The sequence below is a fragment of the Otolemur garnettii genome, unplaced genomic scaffold (genome assembly GCF_000181295.1).
Source record: "Otolemur garnettii isolate 467f Iridium unplaced genomic scaffold, OtoGar3 scaffold00010, whole genome shotgun sequence".
In the NCBI taxonomy this organism is placed as follows: Eukaryota; Metazoa; Chordata; class Mammalia; order Primates; family Galagidae; genus Otolemur; species Otolemur garnettii.
In genome coordinates this window covers 19,840,803-19,865,290 of record NW_003852405.1, presented here as the reverse complement: position 1 = coordinate 19,865,290, position 24,488 = coordinate 19,840,803, and the positions used below count along the sequence as shown (strand labels likewise).

Genomic DNA, 24,488 nt, shown 5'->3' with positions numbered 1-24,488 from the left:
TTCCTTAGATTATGCTGAATTTGGATATGAGATTTCACGCTCCACAGAATAATGAGCACCCACAGATGATGACTCTATAACAAATAACCTTTTACTTCACACTTACTACATACCAGGCACTATTCTAGGTACTTTACACATACTCATTCATTTAATTTGTAAAGCAATTATTATTATTATTATTTTTGAGACAGAGGTTCACTCTGTCACCCTGGCTGGAGTGCAGTGGTGACATCATAGGTCACTGCAAGTTCAAATTCCAGTGTTCAAAGAATCCTATTGCTTCAGCCTCCTCAATAGCTGGGATGACAGGTGGGTGCCATCACACCCAGCTAATTTTCTACTTTTTGCAGAAATGGGGGTCTCACTATGTCAGTATATTGCCCCAGGCAGGTCTGAAACGCCTGGCCTCAAGGTATCCACCTGCCTAGACCTCACAGTAGGCTAGAATTGCAGGGGTGAGCCATCATGCCCAGCCAAAACAACTTTTGAGATGGATTCTTTTATTTCTCTTTTACAAATGAATAAACAAGGGCACAGAGAGCAGAATCTATGCTAGGGTATAACTATCAATTGGTGGAGCTAAGATTTAAAACTAGGCACTCTGGCTCCATAGACATTTTTTAAAACACTCTTAGTTATGTTTAAGGGAACCTGCAATTAGATCCTTCCAAGGGCTATGAAAAATGTAGTCTGACACGGCCAACACAGTGTGCTATTCTCCCAGAATATGTATGCAAGAGACTCAGGGAATCTATCCTTCTACTTTCTCTGGTCAAAGTTTGCTGTCAGGAAATACTAAAGCAAAACAATGGTTTTGAAGTTCCGAGGAGGAAATAAACAGACCGTGGGCGTGCCAAAGAGCAGGCACACCGTTTCTGCTTTCCAGCTGCGTGCTGAAATTCTCAGAAAGTTGAATTTGGAAAGTGAATGGCTGGCCACCTAAATACTATTGCAGGATGGGATAGGGATGCAGGTACACTTAACATATTGCAATGCAAAGTCCCTTCCAGAGTGGGAACTCTATACTGAGTCGAAGAAGCCAGAGATCCCCAGGGCTGGCCAAACTGATGCCTGGCTACTTGGCATGGTTCCATTGTACAACAAATCAATCCCCCCCCCACACACACACACACAAAAAATCATAAATATAGGAAATGAATTCAGTAATGATACCGGGAAAAAATTCAGTACTTATTTTGTGTCAGATAGATACAGGTTCTAAGTGCTTTCCATGCAGGATCTAATTTAACTTCTTAACTCTGAAAAAGAGAGGTAGTATTTTCTTTTCATAGATGAAAGAACCAAGACACAAAGGTCATATAGCTAATAAGTGCTTTACAGAATTTGAAACTAAGTGGCCTTGTCTAGAGTCCATTGTTAGCCCCCCCCCCCAGAGAGACATACACAGAAAAACAAAAACCACCACCACCACCACCACCCCCAAAAAACCATACTTTTAATTTCACAAGAGCAGATCTCTGTTAGTATTTCTCTCCTACTAGTTCTGGCTACATCTAAACTTTTTTTAAATGTTTTCAGGAAGATAGATAGATAGATAAATATAACTGCTGATGCTAGTTCCTAGACTGATGGAGAAAGAAGTAATTCTTTGAAATACGTGTTAATTACAGATATGTCCTCATGTCTTCCAGATTCATTAATTAGTAACGTTTTATTTTTATGTGGAGTAATTTTTGTTATATCAAATGGCACAATAAGATAGTAAGTCCATTAAATACATTTTTTCTACTCACCAGAACAAAATTTGAACAGAATCCATGGTGAAGAACTAATCTCTTCACTAAAGTCATACAATAGCTCACCACTAGATGGAGCAATAAAATTCTAAATTTTTTTCACTCCTGGCAAACCTTTTAAGCTAGTGTTGAATTCAGTCTTGATTTTAGGTCACTTATTTCCTAACTGTTTCCTTTTCTTTTGCAGATGTTTGGAGGCATATTTTATTCTCTAGTAGAGAAATTCTGATAAAAACAACTCCACTATTTGTGCATTTGAAGCTTGTTAACTTAAGACTTTATGAGACAAAAGTAGCCTAAAAAGGATTGAACATAGACACATTCAGGATTTCAAGCAAAATTTAAAACTTCGACTTCAATGGATTTTAAAATGCTTACCAAGTACACTGGCCACTCTCCTGTCTGCAATGTACTATCTGGCAATGTTACCCAGCCAGACAACCAAGCAAGAAAGACCTCTGACTCGTCAGAATGAATATCATGACACAGTTTGTATACGTACAGCCTGGTGAATTTATAAGTTCGTGTGTGCATCAAATAATCAAGTCCTAGCTGAAATACCCAGGATGATGTTTAGTAGGGTGGCACACAACATACAACAGCTTAGGGTCAGTGATTCCTGCACAGTTCAGGGAGAGTCTTTGTTAACCAGGTGCAGACCACTGAAAACCAAAGCAGTCATTTAATAAATATTTATTGAGAGGCTGCCATGGGTTGGACATCATAATCTGCATTCACTTGCATTTCATTTCAGAGACAGAAGACATTGTCTCAGAATGAGTCTAAGGCCGATCCTGCCCTGACAGTTTCAGCATCACATAGCCTGCTGGGGACAAACAGGAGGAAGGGTAGCTAGAATTAGTAAAATAGAACTGCCAGAGCCTATGAAAATCAGGATGATGAAAGAAGAGGACCTGAACTGAATGACAACAGAGACGTTTCCTCTATTCTCTACTGACTAAGGGTGTCACTAACTCCCCAGGTAGAATGTAAGAGAACAACATCGGAGCCACACAAAGCATTATTCAAAATTTGTTCTGAGCACCACTATGTTTAATTTGGCTACTTGTAAGTTATATGCTCATGGTTCAAGCTGAATCATTTCAGCTGACAAAATCATCCTTTTGTCATTATTGTAAAGAGTTGAATTAAAAAATACTTTTGCCTAGCATTAGACTTCTCTACTGATATTCAGAGTCAAGATTCTGTTATTCAGTGGAAACGGGTCAGGTGAGCAGCCCTTCTTAATGGAAGCTTTGTCCTACCCCAATGGGACAGCTGCACTATTGCTCAAACACTTTACTAATAGGTTTTTTGCTTAGGATTTCAGAGACCATTTAATTTTATCTCACATAGAGTTCAAATAAGCTTGGTTGTCTAGTTTCCAAGTCCTTTGCAGATCTGAAATAACAATGAGAAAGACAATGACAATCCCCAAGATTTACCGAGCGAGCACGTATTATTTTCTAGGCATTGTTTTAAGCCCAGGCTGTCCAACCTGTGGCTTCGGGCTGCATGCTGATTTTGTGAGGACTTTTTTGCTTATCTGTGGTGTTAGATAACACTAAAGATATATACAGGTCTTTTGTTGCTAATAAGCTTTCATTAACGTACGTGCATTTAATGTATGGCCCCAGATAATTCTTACCCTCCCAATATACAGCAGAGAAAAAAAAGGTTGGACACCCCTATGAACATTTTTATTTTACTTAATCCTCATGATGACCTCATGAGGTAGGTGCTCTTATTATTTGCCATTTCATAGATGGGAAAACAGGAGAGGAGAAAGGTGAAGTGACTTGCCCAAGGTTACATGGCTCTTACGTGGGAGATGCAAGATTTCCACCCAAACAGCCTGGCCTCAGCCTCACCCTCAACATCACTAGCCATACAGTGAAGAAGGGTCATCAACTGGCAGGCTCATAGATGGCAGCAAGAAATAACCATTGCTAATCTCACAGCAAGGGAAGAGATAAAGTACAAAGAACAGCGGAACAAATTTAAAGTGTGCAGCAACCTGGGGTCATTTAAAGCAGCAGGAAACTGTTCTTTAATTATGTTTTCCAGATTTTTCAGAACACTTCCCATTTTCAGTATGTGTTTCTATAACCTCTAGAAGGACACTCAAAAATTTTCTACTGTTTTTCTCCGTTTTTAATTTAGAAAATATATTTGCTACCTAAAGCTTACTTGGCATTAAGGAGAACCTAGCAGTGGTTATAAGGCAGCTCGGAGACTGCCAGAGACCGTGTGTGACTACATCTGTGTCCTAGTAGTAACTGTCATGGACTCTAAGTTCTCTAGAAGTCATTGGTCCCCCCCACCCCCATACCAGGGACCATGATGTATTAGCCAGGCTTTCTCCTAAGGGGAAGGGCTGGAGTCTGAAGAATATACACAGATGACCTCCACCAAGGGGAAGGCTTAGAGAGGAGATACCATAAATCTCATTAAGATAGCAGGACATGGGCTACTCCCGACCAGGAGAACTAGAGTTACTGGATGTGTAGGGGGTGGCCGGCACATGAAGGAGTCAGTCCTCACAGCCAGTAATGTGGCTGAGACCAGACCTAAGTCTCAGACTCACCTGAGGTGAAAGGAGAAGTAAAAACTGTGATAATGTAGCCCCCCTTCTGTGAGACGTGTGGAAACAAAGGAACTCTGGGGTGCTACTGTCCGGCTCTGTGGGGATCAGCATCCTGAGCTAACTTTCAGGGTGAGTCCCCTTTCTCTTAAGACAGAAAAGAACTGCAAACAGCCTTGAGGGAGCTCTGTAAATTCCAGGGTGCTGAGAAAGTGCAGACCAGGTGTTAGGATGCCTGAAGCTAATACGATTGAGACGTACTTTCTGAAGAAAAAGAACACAAAATTATGAATACAATTAGGCTCAAAAATGACTGTTCACGTACAACGAGAAATAAAACAAAAATAAATTACAAATCATGAAAAACTGTTTGAAAAACAAACATCCCCAAATCCAGAAAAATAAAACAATATTTTACTAACTAGTGTTAGGACAGAATCCATAATATTTTTTGCTATATTTTAGGACTGCTACCAAAATTGGAAAATATCAATAATTATGATTAAAATATGAATCAGCCGGAAGATTTCAGGATAACTCAAGTTTTCTTGGCAGGGACTATAGTAAAGTATGCTTCGTGTTCACCACACTCATTAAACAGCTTGCTGGGGCGTTGGAAGCGGCCCAGACAGGTGCTAGGTCCTAAAACTTAAGCTTCAATAACTTTATGACAAATCCACTTCTGAGCAGGCAGACAACTTCTGGTGTAGATTTGAGAACTAGTAGAAAGCTCAGTAGATAATTCTGTGAGGGCGGTGGCCGCCTGTTGGAACACTCCTACCGTGTACCCTACCGTGGTACAAGCCTTTGGGAACCAACAAATCAAGCCTCCCAGCATCAGCTGAAATTCAGAGGCTTCAGCTTGGTGTACAAATCTCTGCACCTGCAAGGAAAAGGTGGAACTGCCTGGATTTGGACCATGTCGGTCAGTAGGAAGAAACACTTCAGCTATTGCAAGAGCTACTCAGGGGAAACAGATGTGCCAATGCAGAACACGGAAGGGTTGCATCACAAGAGGTGGTTTGCAAAAGTCACTACTTCACTTTGTTTAGAAAAGAACTGGAAATACAGTGAGTTAATCGATGGTAACTTGGGGATCCCACTTGATAATAGAGTATGGGTTTTGAATCAGTTCCGATCACCCATCTCAAAATGTATTAACTCATGCTAATTCTGTTTCATCTATACCCTCACCAACCACATCAAATCCCCTTCACGTTCAGGTAATTTTCAGACAAATTCTAGACATCATTTCCTGCATATTCATAAGTATTCTAGAAAGTATATCTAAAAAAAAAAAAAAAAACCCTTAAAAAATAATATAGGCTCAGTGTCATAGCTCAGTGAATGGGGCGCCAGCCACATACACTGAGATTGGTGAGGGCCTGCTAAACAACGACAGTTGCAACCAAAAAATAGTCGGGCATTGTGGCAGGCACCTGTAGTCCCAGCTACTTGGGACGCTGAGGCAAGAGAATCGCTTAAGCACCAGTTTGAGGTTGTTGTAAGCTGTGATGCCACAGCACTCTACTGAGGGTGACATAGTAAGACTCTGTCTCAAAAAATAATAATAATATAATGTCACTATCATACTTTTGAAATTAATACTGATTCTACAATATCAGTTATACTTCTTCCATTCATTAAAAAAAAACCTTAAAAAACAAATAAAACAGTACAAAGAGATTATATTTTGGTTTTGTCCAATACATGACAATGATGATTTCAAGTAGTCTGGACCTTGATTCACCCCTCATAAAATGAATAAAATGCCTGACCAACTTAGATCTCAGTCTCTCCTCATTGTTTACAAATAGCAAGTTATTTAACTTCTGAGCTTTAATATCTCAATATAAAATAATAACTATTTTCCAAGTTACAAATATTAAAGGAGAAAAAAATCATGTGAAATACCTGGCATACAACTATCAGTCAAAAAAAAAAAAAAAAAAAAAAAGGTTTTCTCTTTTGAATCCCAACCTCAACTTAAAACAATACTACTATATTTAATAGTGTGTAATCCATGTTCTAATTTTTTCCTTCATGTATTTGCTACAACCAGAATTTGCATAGAAAGTGCCTCACACCCTCTGTTCCTGTGAATATCTAACATCAAATGAAATTAAAATGAAATGATATTCATTTCATCAAATGAAATTATGCTTTGAATATTCTGTTTAGAGACAGAGCAACAGATAACAGTGTTAAGGAAAAATTTTTTAAAAGTATATTTGAAGCTCAAATGTCCAGTTTGTTATATTAAGTTTAATTTTTTAAAACCAAGCACTTGCTGGCCTCAAATAATTGCATTAAGTTTAGTAATTTTCTAATTTTATAAAATAATGGTTTATTGCTTATTTTGTTTTTAACTAGATAATTTTTTTCCTTGTTCAGCCTACAGAAATATGCTGTAAGACTCAAGATGGACAAATTTATTTATTATAAATCTTTTCCAGGAAAATTAACATCTAGGTTTTAACTAAAATCATGAACTTTAAAACCAAGAGAAATAATCTGACATGAGTTAAACATATGGTCATTTTGAAGGCAAAATTCTGACTTCTTTATCTAATCTTCTAAAGGACTTTACAAACTTCAGAGTATATCAGAAACACCTGGAGTTGCCTTTTGCACATGCAGCTTCCTGAGCCCAGACCACAGATTCATCCTTAGCACCATTCAGACACAAGCTTAAGGGATTCTGTTACTTAATCTACCTTTCAACAGTCAAGGTGAGAATGTTGAGAGCACATCCCTGTAAAATCACTATCTTGCCACAGTTACCAATCAGCTGTGAGGTATGGCTCAGGTGTTTGGGGTTGGGAAGTGGTTAGGAACTTCCGTTGATTAAGTTATCACCTACACGTGTATGTACGCCGTGCTCAAATCTGTCCTAACAACACGATGTTTCCAGTGAACAACTAGAAACAACTATTTCCAAATCCCACCTATGTATCTTCCATTAAGCTCTTTTTTTTTGCCCTCATCACCTAGTTGTGTGATAGAATAGAGGGACTCACCCAAATAGAACCATCCCACCTAGAAAGAGTGAATGTACCAATCCCTACCTCTCCCACCCTTTAAATTCCCATCCACCTTAACCCAAGTGCTGACTTCCTTCTTGAATTAAGCTCACTGCACCCAGGTGGAAGTAAAGGCCGCATTGCCCACACAGAACCTGGACTCTGATTTTCTTTTGTTTATGTTTTGGAATAATCTTTTATTTTCGGTCTTTGACCTCTCGTTTTGTCAAACCTACTTTTCAAACATCCCTTACTCAGATTAGTTTTCTTCTCATAAGCCTAGACTCAACTAAATCACAAAGAAAATTTAGATTGAAAATCTTTGTGACTTGAGAAGTGATTTTCCTCCTTTGAGTCTATTTTATCATCTGAAAAAATATATTATAAACACCTCAAAGGGGTATTACAGGATTATATGAAATCACGTGTATGGAACTACTTCGAAAATTGTGAAGCACTATAGAAGTTGAGGGATCCTTTCATTCAATAAGCATCTATCGAGTGCCTTCTGTGAGTTGTGAACTTTATTAGTTGCTGAGAATTTAGAGGGGAATACAATATGATAGTTCTGCCTTCTGACATCATGTAGGATCTGGATAACTTAAATAAGCTCAGTGCATCCTAACTAATCTTTAAAATAAAAGAGATACTTGAGAATTAAGGCAGAGATTACACTAGTTTAACAAATTCAGGTATAGTCTATACTGTAGAATAGAGACATTACTGAAAATTTAAGTGTAAAATGAATATTTTTAAGGCAAATCTTTCACTTGTTTGACCTCTATCCATTTCACAAGACCGTATTTTATTCTGCTCACCACTTCAACAAATGACTTCTTCCTCAGGTTAACACTGATTGCCCCTATCTGGCTTCTTTTCTCAAAACCGATCTATGGCTAATTCTCTGAACGTTTCTGTCCCTCTATATACACTTAAAACTGAACACAGCAATTCTTACCACAAGTGTCCCTCCCAGGCTGTCTCATTTCTATTTCCCAAACAAGTCAGTTTTGAACCTCAATCGTGTTAGTTTTATTTTTATCTTTTCTTTCTATCTTGGCACAATTCTCTTACTAAATTATGTTGTCCTACCCAAGCTGGGGCTTTGGGAAGAGGTTGATAAAACTGAGAATTGTCTCATATAAAATGATCTTATAGTCCCCCATAAAATGATCTTATTGTTCCCCAGCTATTCTGAATCTAAAATGATCCATTATTATTTGTATCAAACTGATTTCTCGTACAGTGGTTTATATTTCTGTCATCCTGAACCACATTTTCAAATATGACTTTTTAAACATTTTAACATGATTAAAAAACATGGTAAGAGACTTTACAGGAACTTTTCACCAAAAAAAAAAAAAAAAATGCTTCCTATGCACACAAGTTTATATGCCAATTACATATATCTTTAGCCTAAACTGGCCACATTGCAATAAATTCCTGTCTCTCCCAGAACTGTATAAATTCCCAAACCTAAGCCTTGCTTAGTAGTTATAATACTTACTGTTGCGACCCGTCAGGCCCCCATGGCCCTGGTCTCGATCACCGCATTAAGGAGATCAGGCATGACGCAGATTAGTAGTGCAAGCTTGAGGGAGGCGAGCCAACCCTTCTTTGCAGGGTAGCCCTGAGCAACCATCACACTAGCCTTTTATTGAGACCGTACAACACAGGTGAAGGGAGTAATTAGCAAATCACTACGTGCTGAAGGCTCAGGCTCTTCTCCCACAAGGAGCACCTGTGGACGAATGGCTCAAAGGTCCACCCCTCAGCTGCAGATCATCTTGCTCAGGGGTCATCTGACTCTTTGCGTCCCCTACAACTTACTGTCAATTCTTTATACCTATTGCTAGAATTTTATCATGAGTTTCTGACCCACTCTTGTTGAAATTCTTTGCTCAGATTTGTTCATTCATTTTTTTTTCTTCAGCAACTATTTACAAAAGGTCTACTTACTATGTGCCAGGTGCAGCTTTTGGGTAAGTGGACACAAAATTAACAAGGCACAGTTTTTGTTCTGAAGGCCTTTACAAAGCAAAAGACTGAGAACTAAAAAGATCATTGTAATTTAGGAGATACAGTAGATTACAGGAAGTATCACTTTGTCTGCCTCCTCTAACTTCCTTCAGACAACTCTTCCTCCACGCCACTGGTCTAAAGAGCCAGTCGTATTGGTTCAGGGATAGGCATGTAACTATCCCAGACCAATTAAAGGACTGCTCAGAACTTTTCTTCTAGAGTTAAAAGGGAAAATATTTGTGGATCACTTTAGGATGTGGAGCTTGAAGCGTGCAGGTTATTTCACTAGTCATGCTAAGTGCCAAATGAGAAGTTACTGGTGGCACTTTCCCCACCCTGTGGAGAGAGTCTTTTTAGGAGAGATGGAAGCTAACTCACTAGGAGAAGCAGAGACAAGCAAGACCTGAAAGATGGAGAAAACCTTGTTGACCCCTGGATCTGGTATCCCTGGACTTGACCATTTTGTGTGGTGGTAGACAATCCTAGGTTGACAGGTGGCTCCCTGATCATGAAGGATTCAAGTTCCTTCTGTGTTTTTGCTCTGAATTTTTTTGCATATGAATTCCATCCTTGTGCAGCAAATGGATTCTTCTGTTTGTTTGTTTTTTGAGTCAGAGTCTCACTTTGTCACCCTGGGTACAGTCCCCTGGCGTCATAGCTCAAAGTAACCTCAAACTCTTGGGCTCAAGCAATCCTCTTACCTCAGTTTTTCATTTTTAGTAGAGATAGTGTCTCTCTCTTGCTCAGGCTGGTCTGGAACTCCTGAGCTCAAGCAATCCACCTGTCTCGGCCTCCCAGTAGCTAAAACTACAGGCACCTGCCATTTTTTTTCTATTTTCAGTAGAGATGGGGTCTCAATCTTGCTCAGGCAATCATCCTCCTCAGCCCTCTGTCTTAGTGCTGGAATTACAGGCATGAGCCACTATGCCTGACCATCCGCAAATGGATTTTTGAGATGCAGCTTGTCTTAGTCTGTGTGGGCTGCTATAACAAAATACTATAAGCTGGTATCTTATGAATAAAATAAATTTATTTCTCACAGTCTGGACATTGGAAATTTCAAGATCAATGTGCCTGCAGGTTTAATATGTGGCCAGGGCCAATTTTCTGGTTCACTGAGAGGCCTCTCTGAGGCTTCTTATGAGGACACTAATCCCATTCATCAGGGCTCCAGCTTCACAACATAACCACCCTCCAAGGGCTGAACCTCCTAAAACAATCACTTTGGGGGCTAGGATTTCAACATATACATTTTGGGAGGGAGGGAGACGCAAACATTCAGGCCACAGCAGGACTTTACCACATTTTGCAGTCCCCATCATCCTTTAGTATGTTCAGACGCTGAGTTTAGCCAGTTGCTGTCTATTCTCAAGCTTACAGTATTATTTTTCTTACACCCTGCACTTAAATCCATAATCCATCTATTGCCCCCACCCCCCACACAGGCTCTCTGATCAAAAGAGAGGGAGTCTCTAAATGCATCCCTGCAAGCTCAAGAAGATTAACGTCTCCTTTCTTGTAAAGCTTTTGGGGGAAAAAAGGTCAACTCACTGATGACAATGTTCTAAACTCCAGACTCATGGGAATATGGTGTTATCTACCTGTTGTGAAGGAGGTATGAGGTATATCCTAAGTAATTTCTTTTATTTTTCAGTTCTAAGTATTTATTTTTAAAATGGGAAGAGAAAAGGGAGTAACACAGAGATAACTCTTGGCACCTTCTTTCCAGCCATTACTTCATGCGCACCCCAACATGAAGCACCGGCAGGAGGGGCTGCAGGAGTCAGAAAGTCAGTCAACACAAGACAGGATCAATCTACACAAGACAGATGGGATTCAAGTTCATCCCAGGGGTCTTGTCCTAGAACAGGGTCAGAGTTCAGGAGCACAGGGCTCCCCAGTGGGTGAGGACACCCATAGCTCAGCATCATGCCTTACCACGGTGAAGGGTCCCACCACCCAGCAGAGCCGTCACCATGACTCCTGGTCAATGCAGAACATGTTCCAAGTGCCTGTTTCTTGATCACTGTCATGGAGGACAAGGAGTCCTGGGCAGGCCAGTTAGTGCTGGGGCACCCGGAGCCAGGTGAGTACACCAGTTTGCTCTGCCTCAGGGATCACCTTTCTCCATATGAAGTGCGTGTTGGGAAAGTGTAGCCCACAGGCCAACTCAATAAATAGCAAGGCTATGAAGGACTCCACTGGACTCTCCTGGCCTGAGCTGGCGGAGAAAGTCAGCATGAAGAAAGAGATGACACTGAGGACAGCACAGGAAAGAAGTTGCCTGGGCTGAAGGTGGGACCTCTTGGAGGTGGCAATGCAGTACAGGGAAGAGCAGAGCAGGCTGGCTGCCATGAACCTGGAGAAGACAATCCCCAGTGGGGCTCCATGTGGGTCCAGCACAGGAGTCCAAAGGAAGACAAAGATGAAGGTGACACTCTCAAAAAGGGCTCTCATGGTGCCTAGCAGCACATGGTGCAGGCTGCCGGTCATAGTTCTCCCCACCATGAGCTGTGAAGGGCCAGGACCCCAACCAGAGCCAGGAGAGGAATGGCAGCCACAAAGGGCACTAAGGCCCCAGCCCCATCCAGCTTGCCATAGCCTCAGTTGCCACACCTGCCACTACAGCCAGCACATGGCTGCAGAAGGCAGCTCGGGCAAAAGTAGTTGGGTGGATGTGCTTATGGATGGCCCAGGCCTCGAAGGCTGAGAAGGGCAGGGCTGTGGACAGCCCACCAAGTGTTTGGCCTGCCCGCAGCACAAAACAGTCCCAAGAGAGTTTGGTTAAGCAGCACAGAGAGTAAGTGAGGGAGATGAGGACACAAGGCTTCTTGCAACTCAGCCAGTCCACAAGGGAGGAGGCCACTAGGCTAAAGAGGATGGTGGGGGCAAGGCCACAGGCATAGAGGATGGCAGTTTAACCCTCCAGAAAGTAGTAATGCTGCTAGAGTTTATAGAGGTGGGGGGCCTGAAGCCATACAGCTGCCAGGGCCAGGAAGTAGACCGGAAGGAAGGAAAGAAGGAAGGAAAGAAGGAAGGAAGGAAGGATTGATTGCTGCAGGCCCTACTAGGGAGCTTAGCCTGGCATCTTGACAGCTCCAGCACCAGGCAGGAGGCCTTCAAAAACAAGGTAGGCAGTAACCAGCATAGTGCGCCCCTGGCTCCAAGCTGCTGGCACCTTCCCGCTCGGGCTTTGGCTTCCCTGGGTTCCAGCTGCACACCCGCCCCTCACAGCCTGCTTTCAGGAGCTGGGTAGACCTCTGGCTGCCGCCATGATGGCCGCATCATGTCCTGAGTAATTTCTTACTAAAAATAGATGTGTTTCTAATGTGTGCTAACAGTGCTCTTCCTTTTTTAGAGATTTGTTATCCTAATGATAACATCATTCCCTTTCTTGCATTCTTGTATGGTTTATTGAACTGGAGGAAAAAAAGTCACAATTACACAGTAATTTGAAGGCTATTTAAATATATTCATGAATGTGTCATACATTTGAACTTCAGCCTTTATGTATAGCAATAGTAGATGTTGAAAGTATAAGCTGTAGGCAGACACACACTATGGTAAAACTGTGAATGCGAGAGGGAATGGAGACCAATTCTCACCATTAAACATGGAAATGATTTCACTGTTAGTGTTAAGTGCTACATGAGATTAATTTGTTGGTCAACTGGGGCCCTATGTGAACTTTAGGACATATCAGTAGTCTCCTGGGAAAGGATGTTTCACCTTATGATTAGGAACAGAAGACTGAAGTTAGGTTTAAAGGATGATGAATTGCATGTAGAATTTAGAGTTGGGGGTGGCACCTGTGGCTCAAAGGAGAAGGGTGCTGGCCCCATATACTGGAGGTGGTGGGTTCAAAACCTGGCCCAGTCAAAAACTGCAAAAAAATAAAAAATAAAAAAAGAATTTAGAGCTGGGAAGACAGCATGATCTATCTCTAAAACCATAGCTCACTCCTCTGGTAATTCAGTAAGAGAAAGCTGCAAACAAAGACAATCTTAGGCTAAGAGAGGATTCCAAATCAGAGATTGTATTTCCAGAGAGGTGGGCTCTCCTACAAGATTTGTAGTGAATAGAAAAACAGAAGGAATTTACACACTATGGGGTAACTGCTAGCCCCAGATTGGATAATTGGAAAACAAAAAGCCAGCTACAGAAAAAAAAAAAAAAAGTGGTGGAGGGAACCCAGAGCAGAATTCGGTGTTGTCAACACTAAACAGATGTCAGCAGTAGAAAATGGCGGAACTGGTTTTGTAGGAATAACTCATCCAAACATCCTAAGTGATTTGGGAGAACACTTAGTGTGAGACATAATATTATGAGCCTATAACATACTGGAGGCCTTCAATAGGGAGGTGGCAGTAGAAAAAATAAGGGATGGCTGTAAGAAACAATAAGTAATAAACAGATAAGAGTTGCCAATTGACAATGGGTGTTAACAAGAAGGGAGTGGAAAGATAGGAGTCAAAAATCACTTAATACTTGGGGTCTGAGTACTTAGAATAATATAATATAACTAAGGAAACTTGAAGGGGAGACTTGTTTAAGGGAAAAGGTAATGTGTTCAGCTCTAAAAATCCTGAGTTTAAAGTGAAAATGAAATATTCAGAATATTCAGCAGGTAGTACAAGATATGAGGCTGAAGACAGCAAGAGGGGGTCAATGAAAGTTGGAAGAGTAGATGAGATCACTCAGACAAGTGCTGAGGTTCATAGATGTGAAGGGTATCTTTTTGTTTTTTTGTATTAACCTTAAGTATGCAAACTAAAGATAGGCAGTTATTCTCTTGAACTGACAATTATGTATTGCCTATAGTCTGAGACACAACACACCCAGGGATACTTGGTACGAATCTGAATTTCAGAACTAACAAATGTACATATACATAGTAAGACTATTTCAACAACAGAAAGTTGCTCCTATCTTTGTCAGTGTTAGCCCCTAGGCTTAACCCCAGGGATGCAAAGATGGTTCAACATAATACAAACCTATAAATGTGATTCATCACATAACCAGAACCAAAACAAAGCTCATCTCAATAGATGCAGAGAAAGCATTTGACAAAAATTCAGCACCCTTTTATGATAAGAACTTTCAACAAAATAGGAATAGATGGAACATATCTAAAAATTAAAAGGCTACATACAATAAACCCACAGCCAAGATCATATTGAATGGGGACAAATTAAAAGCATTCCTCTTAAGATCTGGCACCAGACAAGAGTGCCCACTTTAAGCACATCTATTCAACATAGAGCTGGAAGTTCTAGACAGAGTAGTCAGAGAAAAGAAGTAAATCAAGAGTATCCAAATGGGGAGAGTAGAGGTCAAACTATCACTCTTTGCTGATGATATGATCATATATGTAAAACTCCAAAGATTCTGCCATGAAACTCCAAGAATTAACAAATAAATTCAACAGAGTCTCAGGATACAAAATCAATGTACACAAATCAATAACATTCCTATACACCAATAACAGTCAAGCTGAGAATCAAATTAAAGACTTAATACCTTTCACAATAGCAACAGGGAAAATAAAATACCTAGGAATATATTTAATTAAGGAGGTGAATGACCTCTACAGGGAGAAGTGTGTGTCACTAAAGAAGAAAATTATAGAGGATGCAAAAAAATGGAAAAATATATCATGCTCATAGTTTGGTAGAATCAACATTGTAAGAATGTCTGTACTACCCAAAGTGAACTGTAGATTCAATGTAATCCCCATTAAAATACCAATACCATTTTTTTTCAGATCTAGAAAAAATAATTCTATGCTTTGTATGGAACCAGAAAATAACCCAAATAGCCAAAGCAATCTTAGGCAAAAGAGATCATTAGAAGGTATTGCTTTACCAGGCTTGAAGCTCTAATACAAAACAGTATTATGGCACTGGCACAAGAACTGAGACATAGACCAATGGATCAGAACAGAAAACCCAGATATAAAACCATCCTCATACTGCCATCTGATCTTTGACAAAGCAGACAACAAGACACACTGGGGAAAAGAATTTCTATTCAATAAATGGTACTGTGAAAATTAGATAGCCACATGTAGAAGACTGAAACAGGATCTGCCCTTCTCATCACTCCCAAGAATTAAATCATCATGGATAACAGCCTTAAAATTAAGGTATGAAACTAGAAGAATTCTAGAAGAAAATGCTTGAAAAACTCTTATAGACATTGACTTAGGCAAAGAATTTATGAAGAAGACCCCAAAGAAGACCCACAGCAATAAAAATAATTAACAAATGGGACCTGATTAAATTAAAAGCTTCTGCATAGTCAAGGAAGTAATAGACACAAGACATCACATAGAATGGGAGAAAATATTTGCTTTTTATACATCTAATACAGGGATGACAACCAGAATCGATAAAGAACTCATGCAAATCAGCAAGAAAAAAATCAAATGAACCCATGAAAAAGTGGGCAAAAGACATGAACAGAAGCTTCTCAAGAGTGGATAGACTAATGGACAATAAAGATGAAAAAGTGCGCAAGGTCTCTAATCACAAGGGAAGCACAAACCAAAACCACAATGAAGTTTCACCTAACTCTAGTAAAAATGGTTTTTATCAAAAAATTCCAAAACAACAGATGCTGACATGGATGTGAAGAGAAAGGAACACTCATACGTTGTTGGTGGGATTGCAAACTAGTATAACCTCTATGGAATACAGTATGGTGATACCTCCAAGAATTAAAAGTAGACTTAGCATTTGATCCAGTAATCCCACTATCGAGTATATACCCAAAGGAAAAAAAAAGTAATTTCATAAAAAAGACACCTGCACTCAAATGTTTACTGCAGCACAATTCACAATCACAAAGATGTGGAAGCAACCCAACAACCCAAGTGCCCAGCAATACATGAGTGGATTAACCAAACATGGCATGTGAACACCACGGAGTACTGCTCAGCCATAAAAATGGTGAGCTAGTACCTTTTGCAACAACCTGGATAGAGCTAGAGACCATTCTTCTAAGTGAAATTTTGCAAGAATGGAAAAAGAAACACCATGTGTATTTGTTTTGTTTTTGTTTTTGTTTTTTCAATGGAAACTCGCTCTGTTGCCTGGGCTGGAGTGCTGTGGTGTTAGCCTAGCTCAAAACAACAGGATGTAACTACAAGAGGAACTCTACCTAACAAATGCAAATATTGTAACCTAGTTGTTTGTATCATTACATTAACCTGAAATGAAAAACAAAGAAATGAGTAATTAGGAGAAACACCACAGTAATAAAGAGTGTATTTTAAAAGTAGTATACTAAGTGTATGAAAATAAGTCTTCAATATACCCTTTCCATGCCAGTAGAACGTACATGTAGCATTCCTCCCTATGAATATGATTTGAAGTAAAAATGTCAGGGATAAAAGGGTCACAATAATCTCCTAAGTGCTTTGAGTAGTCTTAATACAGAATACTACATTCTATCTTTTTCACAGATTTGAATACACTAGGGATCAAATAAAACAATTTTATTTTGTTCTGCTTCAACCCATTAATCAATGGATTTTAGAGTTCATGGTTGTATGACCGTTAGCATCAAGAGAGAATAGGCTCTGGAGCCAGACAATTTTGTATCAAATCTTAGCTCTGCCTATTGCACCTTTGAAGCCTGGAGTAATTCATTTAACCCTTCTGAGCTCCAGTTTCCTCACTTATAAAATGTAAGTACTGGTAGTATTAACTTTATAAGGTTGCTAGGAGGCTCAAATGTAAAGCACTTAGAACGGTACTTTCCATAAATATTTACTAGAACAATATTATGATTGTTATCGACATAGGAAATGTATTTGACCCATGCAAATATACACACATAACATATACAAGTTATGTGTTGTCACCTGCAGTGGTTGTGTCCAAAAAGAATTTTGGCCAAGGCAAATAGGTAGACAGAATCTTCACTTCAGTCTCAGACAGTTAAAACTGAGAGCTTTCGAGGCTTCTCTCGAAAGAGGTAAAATTGAATGTGTGTTTTATTTAATGTCTAAATTCTACTGTAGTTTCATCCTCTTTGCCTCCTTGTTCTTTACTGTTTTACTGCCTGTGGCCCAAATTAAACAGATGCCAATACAGTGAGACAGAGACATACAAAATAGTGCAGCAGTCAGGTAAAAACAGTAACAGAATTGTAGGTGTAGTTTGATCTAAGACTAGAGCACAAATCTTAAAATTCTGCATGCCCGAAATGAACATCAAGAATTTTCTTTTCTGTAGCCTGTCCGATCATATTTATATTCTGTACCTTAACAAGACATGTTAAGACATACATGGGACTCTAACACAACTCTCTTGATATTTAAGAGAACTGAATTTGGATTATGTGTAAGCAAATGGACAACTGCTGAACAGAGATTTGGATAAGTCATCCAGTTAATCTAGTTATAATGCCTATGTATATCTGAAAATTAAGTCTTATTTTCAATTGCTAAATGTAAAATTCAGATAGATATTCAGTTTGAAAAGTTGAGAGTGGAGAGCTGATTTAAATTTGATTGATGGAAAAGCATAGTCAGCCCTCCCTATCCATGGGTTCACCATCCTTGGATTTAACCAATAGTGAATTGAAAATAAAATGGATACCTTGTCTGTACTAAATATGTACAAATTTTTGCCTTGTCATTATTCCTTAAACAATACACTGCAATGATTTACATAGTATTTACATTGTATTAGGTTTTGTAAGTAATCTTAGAGATGATTTAAGGGGTGTGCACAGGGTATATGCAAATATTATGCCATTTTATATAAGGATTTGAGTAACTGGGGAATTTGATATGGCAGATGTGGATCCTGGGATCAATCCCCCATGAACACCAAGGGACAACTGTATGTAGATTTGACAAAACAAAGAATTTTAAGATTGTAATTGGCAAAGTATGGTTATAAATTTATATTAAGGTAAAATACGAGTTATTGAGGAGGGAGTTTTGAGGATTATTTTCTTGGGATGGCTTAGGCGCAAAACATGCTAGAATTATGGATTAAAAAATGTATGTAGAGATAGGAAAAAGAATCCAAACTCTGAAATGAGTAGATGCTGTAGCTGTGGGATATTTCTCTTAATTCTACATATTTTCACCAATCCATTTCAAGAAATTTCTAACTACATGGTGTAGAGAGGAAGGTGAGCAGAGGAAGGCAGGAGGAAAAATGTTAGTATGTTAAAAAAAAAACATATTTTGCCACTTATAGGTGTAATTACCATTTGTCTACAAGCTATGTCCATCAAAGAAAACACATCAATATCACAGCAAATATAGAAGGAAAGACTATATATAAAATGAATACATATATAACACACTTCAAGTCTTTCCCAGGGAAGTCTGACCTCCCATCCATTAATACTGCCTTACGCAAAAGATGTCCTGTATGGACTGAATACAGATAACAAAGCAGATCTTTAACACTTTAAGTTTTGCTTTTTCATAAAAGTCTTTATAGCTTCTAGCCTCCTTTATCCCTCAAAGAAAACAAATGAGTTGAGTTTATCATTTTAGCTGAGGAATTTGAATTCTTTCAGCATTTAAGAGAGGGGGAAGACCCAAAGGGAGATCAACTTTCAGCACAGTCCCTAGGACAAGTAAAGCAAGTACTAATGAAAGTGATTCATTCAGCGCTACCACAACCAAAATTGTTAGCCTACATTATAAATGAGTGGGAGGAGAAAAATGCCTTTGAAGGTTAATAGTTTTAGAAAAATAGTTCAAAAGTGAAAAACTGAAGTACTGTCGAATCTGTTAGATAATCAACAGGCTACAAGAACTTATTTGCTTTATTACTATACTCATACAATGCCAAGCCAAGAGAAATAAATATTTAAAAATCCAGGTAATCAACTGGTTATTTTAAATAAATATAACCAAATTTTAACATGGTACAGTTAGACTCCAGCAATGTCTATACAGTAAGTTTTGACACATTATAGTTTCAGCTTAAATATCTTTAAAAACAACTGACATAAAAAAAGAATGCGCATTTACTTCCCCTGACCTTGATAAAACTTTATGTGCCCATTTTCCTTTGTCTTTATTCACATTTATGAGTATATGATAAATAGTGAAATTCAAATTTAAACATGGTTTGATCAATATCAAAGATTATAGAACGGTTGATTCATTGATTCATGTGACATATTTTATGAACTGACTAATTACAAAGAATTATTCTTGGTATGTGGACCAAGTCAGGATGGCATGTTTTTTAGGTGAACAATTATTCTAAATACAGATTTTATCTGCATGAGAAAACAGTGAAGAAAGGATGTCAATAACATTGGTAAGTAATAAGTGGACAAAACTAAAAGCATGTCATATTCTTTTGGTTAAAATCCCTTATATGTTTATACCTACACTAGGTGTTATAATAGCATTATATCTATAATACTTCAGATATAATAACTCAATGGATAAGGTTTATCATTTTCAGTCTGTTTTAATAAAGAAAATAGTTCTTGGCTTTCCATTCTTAGCACATAAAAAATAGGAAGCATCTTTTTCTGTAGCAAGTGAACTCACGAGAAAACTCTTGAATATCTTCTCTGCAGCCCCAATTTCAAGTCAATAGATTAAGCGTTCACATTGTTTGTAGCTAAGTCACAGCTGTCTAAATTGCTTCAGAAATGTTTAGCAGATTGCTTTATAGCAGGATAACACAGTTTGAACCATCGTTTCTTGAATACATCTTGCTGAGAGCTTATCTCATTCAAATGATGAAGGCAGCTGAAGCATGGTATTTGAATCAGCCACATTTTGCTCTAATAAAGGAGAATTTTAGGAAGCTCTAGTTGTGATAGGCAACACAGTAAAGCAATTGAAATGTGGCTCTTCTATTTTACACTATTCAAACTGCTTGCATATGTGTGTGTGGTGATAAGACACTTTAAAAATAAAATTTCATTTGGCGGGAGGCTTACAGTTAAACTGTAAAAGCAATACACAGATCATGCGAATTACCCTCGTATAAAAATAAATATGCAAATGACTGTAATACTCTTTTCCAAAATAGCATCTTTAATAGGAAACCCTTCATAAGAGTCTTTGTAAAATGACATATTTTAAAATCATTTTTATATTTTATAAGTACTTATAACTAGCAGTTCTTATTTTTAATTAGAAAATACACATCTTTGCAGTCACACCTGAACAAGCAGTATGTATGAACATAAAGAATGGGTGCATATACATACTCCTATTATAAATAAAAAAAATCAATCAATTAGAGCACCGGCCCTGCCCCTAACCCAACCAACCAACCATTTTATCCCACTTATAAATGCTATGTAAGGGAATTTAGGGAACAGCAGAGATGATCTCTTTCAATGATGTCTAGGGCCTCAAACAGTATGATTCCAGCAGTTGGAGACAACTTGAACGGATGGGGTCTGGAATAGCCAAGAATGGAAGCTCTCTTACCAAGACGCTAATACACCTTTAGTCTCTTAGTGACTGGGCAGGGATGATGTGAAGGCTAAGCTCAGCTGGGTCTGTTAACCATAACACCTACTCGTGGCCTATCCAGGAGGCATTGACTTTCCATAGAATGGAGGCTGGGGTCTGAGGTTCAGGCTAAAAAGGTGTGTTCTAAGAATATATGTTGGTTTTTTTTTTTTTTTAAACTACCACAGTGAAAATATTTGCTCTAGGCCCTAGACCATCTGATAGCTATGGATTTGGAGCCTGCATTTTAAGTCCTGAGAAATAGAATGCTTTACTGATTGCAAAAATCATTAAATGAAGTCATAATGGATACTATGAATTCTCTAACAAAATTCATCCTGGCTTCTCTTTCTCAGGAAGAGAATTGTGGTTGGGTCCATGACAATGTAGTCAGAGATGACATTTCTCAGCCTCATGTGATGCTAGGTGTGGTCAAGTGACTGCATTCTCAGGTGACCTGGAATGTGTGCAAAATGTCTAATTTTGAGCCTGGGCTTTAAAGGCATTGGACATAAGCTCCTCCATGCTTTTTTCTTTCCAATAAGGCAGATCACGGTGTTCCTTGACCCAGCTTCCACCACACAGCTGAGAATGCCATCACGGATGGTCGGAAAATTAAAATAGGAGACTGGGTTCCTGCCTGGCTTCATAGAACAGAGCCAGTCTGATAACTTGGATTGCTTACCCTGTGGTGTCCTTGTGTAAGAGAAGCATATTTCAGTGTTCCTTAAGCCACAGTGTTTTGTATTCTCTTTGTCACAAAAATTTAGCATCATAGTAGATACATATTATCAAAAGATAGCTGGATACTGAAGAAATAAGGGAGGGAAAGGAAGTTTCTTGTTCTTCATCTCCCCCAGCTAAATTCTTTTAAATAGTTTGTATGGTCAATATTCTTTGTAGCTATTGAATTTTAGTTCCATTTTAAATTGCAGAAGAATTTCCCCTAAAAGAAACACTAGTAATAACATAGTCACATTTTATGTAAACTTTTTCATACTTAATGTTCCTTTTTCATTCTAACATGTACAGCCAAAATTTCTCATGCACCACACCAACATTTAACTTGAAAAATCCAGCTTTACTTTGGCATTGTAGATCTTACACTCTGGAAGCACAGAGATCACATTCCTATATTCTGATTGTGGACTGGAACTAGAGTCAGGCTTATAGGTTAGAACAGCAGCTCTCAGTGTCGTCTGGGGACTGCTAAGAAACCTTTTCAGTGGGTCTGAAGGTCAAACCCATTTTCACAATAACATTAAGAAGTGTCTTGTCTTTTTCACTTTTATTCTCCCATGGGGGTAAGGTGGAGTTCTTCATAGACCACATGACATGGGATGAGGCCACCGCACTGATGGCTAATGAAATGTAAGCTTGTCATATTCTTGTGTTTCAGCAAATTCTGTTTCACAGTAAACATCACATAAACAAAAATTTTAGGGAGTGTTTCATAATTTTTAAGAGTATGTAAGGATCCTTAGTGTCTTCATTTGGGGTACTATAATAAATGATAGACTGGATGGCTTATAAAGAGAAATTTCTCACAGTTTTGGAAGCTAGAGTCTGAACTTGGGGTGCTAGAATGGTTGGGCTCTGCCGAGGGCCCTATTCTGGGTTGTAGACCGCCAACTTCTTATTGTATCTTCATGTGGCAAGAGAAGAGCAGGAAAGTTCTTGGGAGTCTCTTTTTTCTTTTTCTTTCTTTCTTTCTTTTTTTTTTTTTTTTGAGACAGAGTCGCAAGCTGGGTAAAGTGCCATGGTGGTCACAGCTCACAGCAAACTCAAACTTTTGGACTTAAGAAATTCTCTTGCCTCAGCTTTCCAAGTAGCTGAAACTACAGGTGCCCACCACAATACCTGGTTATTTATTTATTTATTTAGGTTGTAGTTGTTGTTTGGCAGGCCCAGGCTGGATTCGAACCTGCCAGCTCAGGTGTATGTGGCTGATGCCCTAGTTGCTGAGCTACAGGCACTGAGCAAAGGGAGTCTCTTCCGTAAGGGCACTAATCTCATACAATTGTGTTGCTGGTCCTACCTACTTGTACCTTATAGGTAGAATTGTGGTATCCCTCTTTCACTGATGGTTATCACTTTGGCTTACTGGCCTAGTTGGAGGTGTTTGCTTGACAAAACACACACATACAAGCATAAGAAAGGCGATATATTAGAATATAAGGAACACAAGAACGAAGAGTAGCTGGACTTCCTGGAAGATTGGGGCCAACAACTAGAAAGACACCAGGAACCAACTCTGCTGCATTTCTTCTACCCTGGGGCCGCATACTCTCTCATCTCTGCTTTTCTTTGCACGTCACTGGATCCTCCTAACTGCAAAATCTATTGACTTCTATTTCTACTGCCATGACCTTAAAAGCACTTTTTGGGGGGAACTGAAAAACTAAAATGGCCCCCTAATTTTTCTCCCCAAATCCACACTTGCCCATTTCCAAACTGTTGTTCTACTCACTACAGGCAGAATGATTTGTTTAAATGAAAAATGTATTTAATGATTTTTCCATAGCTGCTAGGATAAGCGTCAGAATCTTAAATATGGTGTGGAATGGATTATTATTGACCTGCATTCAGTCCCAGGCATGGCAAAGGTTTGGCCGATGAACAGTGAAAGCAATATGAGCACACGCTTTAAGAACCATTTAAGAATGCATAATCTGCCATTTTTCTTTATGCCACAATGATGACAATGTTCCAGGTAGAGACTTCTCTCTCAGCCTGAGTCCAGACTGAAGATGACATGGAGCAGAGCCATGTTTGGCATGTACATGAAAGAGAAATAAACCTTACTGTAGACCATTAAGAATCTTCTGGAATGTGTTGTTACTCAGCGTAGCCTACCTTGATACACATAGTTTGAGCTCTTGCTTATTACCCCATCTCTTAGTAGAGCCTACTTCACCTTTCAGTAATTATAAAAGGTGTTCTCTCCTGCTTTAAAACATTTCTCTATGTTATTCTCTCCCCTTGGAAAGATCTTTATCACCTTATTATTATTATTATTATTATTATTTTACCCAGTTAACATTTACCCACTAGTGAGAACACAGCTTAAGTGTGACATACTTAGGAAATGATTGCCTAACCTGAGCACCCTGAGTTTACCTTCTTTGGCATTATACCTATTTTACTAAACTCTAAGTTCCATAAGACAGAGACCAGGTATGGTTTGGCAACCATTATATTCCCAGTGACAGAAAAACATTCTTTTTTCTTTCAAAAGAACAGATTTTTCCTATATCTTTGTGCACATGGCAGAAAATGGCCATCCCAGTCCTAGAACCACAACACTTCACTGCATAGGGCCATCAATTGATCAGCATTCCAATGTTCTATTGTCATACTTTTGAAAAGAGAATCCTATTGGCTAAACTTGGATACTGTTTATCAGTTGTCCAATCACAGTTTACTGGAAGATATTAAGCAGAGTCAACATGGCTACAGAGACTTCTCTGGGAATAAAAGGAATTCTCACCGAAGTGGATGTGGACTGAGCTGACCACCCCCAAAATATCTGCGATAGTCAAGATGACTTTGCTCTGCTGTGTCCTTGTTCTCAAAATTATCCTCGAAGAGCCCATAAAGGAACAATTTCTGTACGGAATTATAAGGAAGAAAAGGGA

At 38.9% G+C, this 24,488-nt stretch overlaps 1 pseudogene; it reads right to left on the bottom strand.

Moving 5' to 3' along the window:
- Window positions 1-11,261: 11,261 nt before the first annotated feature.
- On the bottom strand, window positions 11,262-12,543 carry LOC100951834 (annotated as a pseudogene).
- Window positions 12,544-24,488: the final 11,945 nt, after the last annotated feature.